Source organism: Falco rusticolus, chromosome 13 (genome assembly GCF_015220075.1).
Source record: "Falco rusticolus isolate bFalRus1 chromosome 13, bFalRus1.pri, whole genome shotgun sequence".
NCBI classification, from domain to species: Eukaryota; Metazoa; Chordata; class Aves; order Falconiformes; family Falconidae; genus Falco; species Falco rusticolus.
This window is the reverse complement of record NC_051199.1, coordinates 13732949-13742827: the sequence shown is the minus strand read 5'-3', so window position 1 is coordinate 13742827 and position 9879 is coordinate 13732949.

Below are 9879 nucleotides of genomic sequence, written 5' to 3'. Positions count from 1 at the left end.
AGAATAAGAGGTATCGTAGTTAATCCATGCCCTAGACTTTCAGCAAAGTTAGTTATGTCCACTGTTGTTTATGTAGATCACAGCCACAGCAAATTGGGTTTGCCCTAGAAGCATGGGGGTTTTATTATAAGAAGCACAACTAAGTGAAAAAAGTATTGCCTCCGTGCTTAGTAAGGGGGCTACAGACCCAAGTAAGATAAAAATTAATAGGGAGCAGAGAATTAAAAAGACAACCAAAACACCCACTAGTAAAAAAAAAAAAATGAGTAAAATATCATAAAAAATAATCAGAAAAATCATTAAGAGAGAAATGGGTTTAACCACTTGGTAATTAAAGTCCACTGATTCATCTGTTAACAACTAATTAAAATTCTCTTGTCTCAGAAAGTTAACAGGCAAAACTGTCGAAAAGAAGGAAAGTGTTGAATCTGTGTCTTTAAAAAGTAGGGAGCAAAAATATACAACCAGTGTTAACAGCTGCAACGATCAAGAAAAGCTGGAGAGATTAACATCTTTAAAGTGTGTGTAGAATCCCAACACAAGATTTCAGCCAGGTTTGAAATTCAGTGATACTAGAAATGACCTTTTCCTTTGGTAAGTGTTGTTATGGTGGCCCACAGTACATTTATGCCTTTCAACATGCATTTGTCTACAGAAGCAACACTCAGTTTTGGTTTGTGTAGCTAGAAATATTTTTTAAATGGATGCCAAAAGTGCTACATGGGCATAGTTTATTCTTGGATAGAATAGATACAGTAGCATATTCAAAATAAGCAAGTGTTAAGATGTACTTTTATAGAAACAAACAGTAGTCTAAAACTGGAAAATCTGGCATATGGATCAAATTGTAGACTTGTCATAGTGGGAAGAACAAGAGAAATGAGTAAGCTTAGATTCACTAATCACAACACAGATCTAAATAAAAAAATAGCCACAGACAGAATGAAAAAGAAAAAACTGATTTCATTTTAATTCACTTATAGTAAATGGGAACTAAAGGATTAGGAATACAACAGACAGAAAAATTAATGACTTAAAATATGAGTTTGGGAACATAAATTAGACAGTAGTAAAAAAAGGCAAAGTAAAATGTACACGGAATTTTGGCATTATATCTATTAATCGCCTTAGTACTATGACAGTGAGCAAAATGTAATCACCTGTGTTCAAATACAGGTCTGGCATGCAAGCGCACCATGATCAAAACTCCAGTTTTACTTACTACAGTTTTAATATTACAACTAGAAAGTATAATCTTAACCCAAAGCTAGTTGACATTAATATCCTTCAGCCTGGCTTTGCCTGCAGGATAACAATGTGCAGAGGTGGAGGTGGGTTTCTTTTTTCCCACTCATTAATTCACTGCATGATCTAGACTTTTATTAACTGGAAAATGTCTAGAGACCTGAAACAAACAAATGTATTTTAACAAGCCACTATTCACTTATTGTCTAACTGCTTACTAAAATAAAAATGAAAGTAAAATGTCTTGATGAGGTGAAACATTTGGACAATGATGAAGACAGCACTGCCAGTAATATACATTTTGAAGTTTCTATCCTAATAAATACTACTTGTTTGTACCATAAAGCACTCAGAAAAATACCAGTTTAAGGTTGGATTTTTTCTGTTTACCTGCCTCCTGTTGAGGACATGGCTATACCTCCAGTTTGATTTTATGAGTTGCATTAGCCTTGAACATTTGCCAGGCTCAAAGGCAGTTTAAAAATGTTTGCAGTGTTATTCTAGTCATGAATAGCGAGTTAAAAAAAAATAAAAAGGTGCCCCATATTTCCTGGAAAGCAACAGTCTGGCTGTTTGTTGTTTTTTTTTTTTTAAATTAAAGTACTGGAAGAAACAAAGGGATACAACTAAAGTAGCACTTTTTATTTATTTTCACTGGTTTTGGTTGAAAAGTAGTAGTTCACAGGAACAAAGATTAGTGACTGGTTTGACTGATGACCCTATGGTTTTTTAACTGGGTTCCATAAAAGACTGTAATATGTCACTGGTTACATAGAAAACATTAGTTCATCAATTCTGAATTATTTAATTTTAAATATCTTGGGTTCAGTAAACTTTTGCTGAACCCAAGGTAGGGCTGTCAGAACTCAGAACCAGGGTGCAGCCATGACAGTAATGGACGGTCTGAGCATCTTTCCCTGTTACGAGATAAAGTGACAAAGAGCATGGACCCAAGGAAGATGTGCTGGTGGAGAGCGAGCAAGCTGCTTTTTTTCCTTCCTACCTACCCAGTCATGAGGGTTTTCAAACAGTTCCTCCATGAGTGCACTACCAGATGTTTTGTAATTGACTGACAGTTAATGACAGAACCTGAAGGCAACTGAAAGGCTGGTGCTTAGTGGCCACGCTTTGTTAGAAGACAACGTGCTTCGGGTCTTCAGACTGGTTTATCCAGGGAAGTTTGCAGATCAATTACAGAGCAGCTTGATATTATGTCTCAAGTCTGACTTCAAGATCACAATCTGAAAATATGTTATTTCTATCATGTAACCATGAAAATGAAGAAAGCTGTATTTTGTAATTTGCAATCCAGAGAACATACGTCCAGGTATCTGAGGCCATAGGACTGAGAAGCAGTATTATAGTGTTATTTCATTAAAATGGCATGTCTTTCAAGTTTACGAATCATTCACATTTCAGAGCAAGTTTTGCAGCAGTCATCATCAATCACTGATACATCTTGTGTGAGAGAGAGAAGAAAAAAGGAAATGGCCTCACCAAGTCAAAACATCAATAGTTTCATCCTCCAATTCTGAATCAATTCCTATAGAGACAAGGTCAGTTAAATTACATGCTTTTGGTACTTTACTCCAGCTGACAATCTGCTGGTTATAATGCAAGAACACAAGGGCTCAAATAGATTTTTCTGACATGGTGTGCCATCTGGCACAAAGCAGTCTTACAAATGCTGCTTCCCTGCTCGGCTTTTGCAGATCTAGTGATGGCATAATTGTAAGCCCTGTCAGTTTTCAGTAGCAAAGTTAGCTTAATGCAATCTATCTGTAGGTATCAAAATCACTGTTGCCAGATGCAAACGTTTCATGGTCCCAACTTCAAGATGTAATTATATTTCCATGCAGAAAAATTCTCCACGATTAGAAGTACATTTGAAAGTGTAGCAGGATTAAAACAAGAAGCAGGGAATTGTATCTGTGACTGGTTGGTATATTGGTTCTTAAAGGAATAACACATTAGGTAGCAAATGAGTTATTTCACTGTTACAGGGCCAAATTGTGATCTTATCTCCTTGGATGCAAGAGAGATGAGAACCTGCTTTTAATAAGTGAAGCAGTAACAGAATGAAACATCATGCAGTAGTGCTACTTAAGTGTTCCCAAGCAGCACTATCAGTACATCTCACTACTGAGGCAAGGATGCGTGCCTTTGTAACTTTGATTTCATAGCATTCTGAATGATGCTAGAATGTGTGGTAATGTTGTGATGCTGCACAGATGGTGACTGGTATAAAATTACTCTTTCATTTGTGACCCAACTCAGAAATCAACCTTCGGACTCCAGCAGGGACAGGACAGTAAACCAACTCACTGTGACAGTTTTTCTCTTTCAATGAAATTTTTAAAGGTCTGGCTAAATGCTGCCGTTACTGATGGAAATCTTGTTTCCTAGACATTAGTGCTATAAGGGAAAAAAGACTGCAGAGTTTATAGTAGGAGCACCATGTGTTCAGATAAGTTGAATAGCCAGGTCTGCAGTTTTGAAAATCACATTTTTAACACAAAGATTCCATCACATTTTTTCCCACACTCATTTACATATGGCACTTCACAATATTGATTTCATCCGCCTCAGTATACTATTCAGTGTTCAAGTTAACAGAAGGCTCTCCTTCAACCTATTTATGATATGGTGTTGTTCAGTGGAGTCAATATACATTTCACGCTGTAGAGGTACATAAAACAATTCTGTACAGTTGCATTTAACAACCATAATTTTGTACTCCTACGGTTCAACTGTAGGAGTACAAAACACTTCTGAAAAATTAAAGAAAGCTATTACCTACTCTGTCTTAAACTGAAGCAAAGGCAATTGTTACTGCAGATTTACAGTACAAATAAAAACATCACCCAAAGCCTTGATTATAGCACAGGATTTTCTAATTTCCCAGAAGATTCCAAACGTATGTCATCGTTTTGCTCAGTGACAAGTACCATATCTGAACAGATATTTTTCGGTATGCCACTGTAATCTTTTACTGTTTAGGCTGCATGACTGGCAAGATTCCAGCTTTCTGTGATTCTGCAGTTTTAGAAATGCCATTCTCCCATGGAAACCTGCGCGCTGTGGAAGTAACTTCATAATGGAGGCCCATGAGTGCCACTCCATAGTTTAGTGCACAGGGAACAAAGAGACATCAGTTTTCTATAAAAGGGACTGAAATGGAGGGCAGAGTTGAAAGAAAAGATGTATCTTCTGTATAGCTGTTGGCAGCTTTTTTTCAATAACATATCCAAATAAAGGATTGTGTGTGGTGGCATCAAAGTATTAAGCCCCTATATAGCTGGATGTGTTCCTTTAGGAAAATTCCTGAATTACTTGACAATTCATAGTAACGCTACTGAACACTTGTAGAGTAACTACTTAGGGATCCCAGAATTATTCAGAAACATGAGTAAATTAAATCCCATAATGAGATAAATTCCCTACAAGATGTGCATGGCAAAGTAAGGCAAGGAATTCAGATATTCCATCTCAGATCTGGGCTTTAGAAAAAGTAACTTCATCAATTCTACATTTTTTCTTATCAATTTTCACTCTGTCATGCCAAACAGACTTATTTCTGAAAAGGAAAGCTTCATAGCCTCTAAGACAGTCATGCTAGGTTTAAAGAGGAAACAAAACAAAAAAAACAAAACCAAGAGGTTTTGAGAAGGGGCATCCCAACACCTTCGTGCTTTGGGACAGTGTTTTTCCTCAATTTACAGGATTCCTTCATTTAATGACGCTGACTTCTGCATTTCCCTCTCAACACTAGCCTCTGTATTGAGGGCTCAGAGTTTTTCTTTGATTCTACATGTTAGATGAGTTTGCCTGTTGTTCCTACGTGAGTTTTCTTATAAGACAAATGATGCCCTGTATGAAATGGTTTCTACCTCTTCATGAAAGAGGGATGGGGTCAGTTCCTCATTTCTTTGTAGATGTACTACCATGGGCTGTAACAGTTGTTCAGTGTCCCAAGAGCAGCAAGATGGAAAAATACATGGTGACTTGTTCAAAAATAGTTTAATTTCAGAAACCCTTTAACACTTGCATTCAAGATTTCTTAATCACTGACTGGTTTTTGTTGGGTTTTGGTTGGTTGGTTTCGGTTTAAGAAAAGGAGCCTTTATTTGCTTGTGCTGAGCAGATCATGTGAAAAGGAGTGGAAGGGGGAAAAAATTCCTATTTACAAAACCCAATAATTTTTAGTATTATTTAAGAAATCTTTTTTTCCCCCATTAAGTAACACTGTATGTACTTCCATTTCCTTTGCAACAGAAGCTCAAAGAATGGCATTGCTAGGAACTTCTTACTGTCACAAATCCTGGAAACAAAATCCATTATTTACAGTACTTTTGAAAATGTTATCTCTGCTTACATGAAGATGTTTGGACAATTTAAAGTAATTTCTATGCTTCCTTAGGACAAAGCATATACTCTTTTTAAGAATTTTAGCTAGTATTTTCAGAAGTGGAGGCTTGCAGTGTCTAAATTCATATGTAAAAATGTGAAATTGAATTTATTTTCATAATGAATCCAGGCAGAGTGGCAGAACATAAATAATAAGTAGCAAATTGCTTGGGTTTATGGCACTATTACCTTTATGAACTGCAAAACAAATGTGTCTGTATTAGGTTTAGACTGCACAGAAGGAAAAAGCCAAGCCGAAGCAGAATTACAATAATTTATGGCTGAGCAGACAACTAATCAGGCTAACTCTAGATTTGAATCCAGAGCAAAAGTTCTATTTAAAACACATTGTATATCTGGCTAGTTATTCTTGTGGTGCCTCCCATCCATTTCAAATGAGCATTTGAGGATTATCTCAATAGGGTTCTTTCAATATCAAAAAGTGTACTATTTTCCTTTACAAAATTATCATTTTAATAGACATTCTAAAAATACTAAGAAAGGACATACAAATTTGCCAATTCCCATTTGATATGCAAATATTCTTCTATTTGCCTAGTACAACTGCAATTCATTTTAAGATGTGCTTTTATATCTTTTAAAATGCATATATCTCTGGAAATATCACATAAAAAGTTATATGACCCACTTTTAAAAAAAAAAAAAAAAGTACTGCAGTAAAAGGTATTTCTCAGTGTAAAACACTCAATTTTGGGGATATGCAGAATGACATATATTAGTAACTTTAAAAAATGTATTACATTTTTTTTTCTGCCTTTTTTTCTAAAACATCTAGCTCTCATGTGAGATGTAAATTATTAAATTCCATGGAACTGATTTCTATGGGGGGGGTTGAGAGGAGACTGAAATCTGAATTTTCCTTAGGAAAATGCAACCCATTGTATTATCAGAATACTAACATACACTCTCACTTCTCCTCTGCCATCTTAAGACAAGACAAATACCTGTCATTATAAAACATTACAATATCCACATTCCAAGTATTCAATGTTATGTCTGACATGCAGAATTCCTAGATAACAGAACAACTTACAAAGCCAGATAATAGTATTTTCAGGTTTACTTCTTTTAAAACCCCTACAAAATAATTAGTATTTAATTATTTTATTAATTAAAATAATAATTTTAATTTGCAATTAAATGTAACCCAAGAAATTATTTTCAGAGCTAATAACTGACCTTTTGCTCACCAACAATATTGAAAACCAGAGGTAACAAATACTCTAAATAAATAGCCTGTGCTTGGCTGGCAGAGTTGTTCAGAGTCACAAAGAGAACCTTCGAGCCTGCACGTTACATCATGAAAAATGTTTGCCAGGTAGAGTTAACATTTGATGTTCCCATTATAACAGCCCCAAAAGACCCTGTTTGGTTTTTTTTTTGTGTGGAATGTATGGCGAGCTGCATTCAAAGGCTATTTCTGTATACATTTAGAAGGTAGGAAAAAGATGGAAGCAACAACAAGAGAAGTGCTGAATCTTTGACTGTCGTGTCCCTAAATCCAGTAAAATCCAGCTAGTCAGGAAGCTGCAACTTTTTCTTTTATCCAAGACCAGTTCAATTCACTCCACTTTGGAGTTACAGAATATGAGGAAGCACAAAAATTCTGGGGTTTGCTGCTACTAAAAACAAGCAAAGGACGGCTGTGAGACATTAATGTAATAATACCTTATTTATTGCTCTTCTCATTTTAGAGTATCTTGATTCTGTAGGTGAGGACCTACCCTGCTATCTTCTGTACACCTGGAGGGCTGTACTCACCAGGTAGAGTGTTGCGAGGTTTGGACTGTCAGACATGGTGGAGAGAACAAGTTTGATGGAAGAATTCCAGCTGTGCTCCAGAGAGAGGAGACAAGCCAAGCAGCAATACATAAATCTAAGTTCAACACCCTCTTTCCTTCTTTTTGCTATAAAGAACAACTGTTTCTCCAGATCTACACCCAATGGAGACGGAAGAAGACGGGCAAGAGGGGGCAAGACAAGGAAGATAAAGAACACTTAACAGCAAGTCTGAGAACAAAGCAGCAATACCACAAGTGCTGGCTTGGCTTGAGTAACTTCATACCACTTTCTATCTGGAATACTTAGCAAATTTATCCTAAAATCATTTTGGTTTACTTTTAAGGATGTGGAGAAGTTAACATTGTTTTTCCAAAGAAGCACCTAAGCTGTGAGAGACATAAACGTCCACAGAAGTTTCAGTGTCCTGGAAGTGAACTTGTTAATCAGTTAAGCATTTAAGGAGCACTTAGCAGAACAACATGTGTGATTTGAAGACACACAAATCTAGCTTTGTTCCAAGCCTGTAGTAAACTGGATGGTGATCTCCTATAGCTTCTCACCCTACCAGTGCCAGAGAACTATTGTAACTTTTAACATGGGAAATGGATGGAAAGGACATCTTCAAGCAGAGAGTTAGTATCTGTTCTCCCTCAGATATCAACAGACATAGCTTTAATTATTTTAATTTGTTTGCTCATTTCAGGTAGTGTATCCTTACTAGAAGAATATGGAAAATAATATATCTCTTTCAAATATCATAATATAGCTTTTCCATAAATCATACAGGAATGCACTAGGCATCCAAGAAGAATATGTGAATAATCCAAAATACATTGTGTATGCATGTTAGAAGACAGGACAAAATTCCTCACATGCCTCAGAAGTAGAGCAGATAGTCAATACACAATTCATAAAGCTTTTTCCTGCAAAGCAGAAAACCTCACCAAAATTAGTGGTCCTTGAAATTTTCAGTATTTCAGTCTCCTGTGTCTCCCATAACAGATTGGTGGGAAATTTTCATGTAATTACTACAAAAGCGTAATTTCAGCAACAAAACCAAGAGTTCTAATGTTATTTCATGACCAGACTGACAGAGGAATGAAAATGTAGGAATCCTCATATGGTGCTTTGAGTACAATGGAATTTGTGTATAACTTTTGAATTTCAGCTCTGCATTGTAAATGGGTTTTGTGTATATAACTTCTTCAAACTGTTAACTTAATTTGAATGCAGTACTTGTTTGCTTCCTCTCCTCTCTACCTGCAAGTTAAAGACCCAGAAAAAAAAACAACCCAAAGGACAGCAAGGCATTGAGCAATATGGAGCCTAATCTAGGCTGGTTTACACTTTGGACAAGATGACCACTGGAAGCCCCTTCAAACCTCAATTTTTCTTTCATTCTTGATTTTATGACTCTAAATCAATCAGAAATTCCAAAAGATAATTGCACAGAATTCATAATAGGCTGTTGTTAACAATTCATGAGCCTCTAGTCACAGAAAGCCTAGCACACATAAATAGCAAGAAAAGCCAGTTTGCCCAACACACTGGTATTAAAAAAAAAAAAGGAAAAAGAGAGAAATGCTTAATATGGACTTTGATCACCAGATGAGAGCATAGTTTGTAACTGAGGATTTTTTTCATTATTTATTTTAGGAGTCTTCCATAGCTCATCTTTGGAGAGCAGAAGAAAGAAAAACAGGAATGACTGCTGCAGCAAGAAATGCCAGATTTTGAGGAAATTATGTGAAGGGAAAGGAAAGATAAGTGACCCTGAATTCCCTCAGTCTTGGCCTGGGTCCAAACAAACGCTACAGTGCAGTAAGCAGATGGAAAGCATGGGAGTACACAGGCAGTCCCAGTGTTCTGCTTGTATCCGACAGTACGTGGGGAGTGGCTATAGTAGAAATCTATACAAAGTGTGTGCTGATACAAGGTGTGATTTACTAAAGACTTCAGTCTCTGTCATAGTGGCAATGTTTCTCCATTCCATATTTTTCCCTTAGCAAATGAAAACACTGTGATCAGTTTGGCCTAGAATTTAGTAAGAGACCTATGGCAGTTACTTCAGATACTTTTGTTATTTTCTTTCATCTGTTCTTGACTGCTTAAAATGAGCAGATTTTCATACAAAATATGCATGGTAGAAGTCTGTAAGAGGATTTCTGAGCTTTTTAATTTTGCAGCAGCTGTTGAAGTGGGCATGTCAGTTTTTATTCTAAGCATGCTAAAAATTAGGCATTTGATAATCTTACCTGTAACTTAGACCTTATTGAGGGGAACAAGGGGAAGAATTTCTATGACAAAAACTCATAGCAGATTTCCATATAGCTTCACAAAAAAACAGTGGATAAACAGAACAGTGATGAGTTCCTGAGAAGGCCACCAGATGAAGGAACTAGTGACTACAACAGTTACAATATA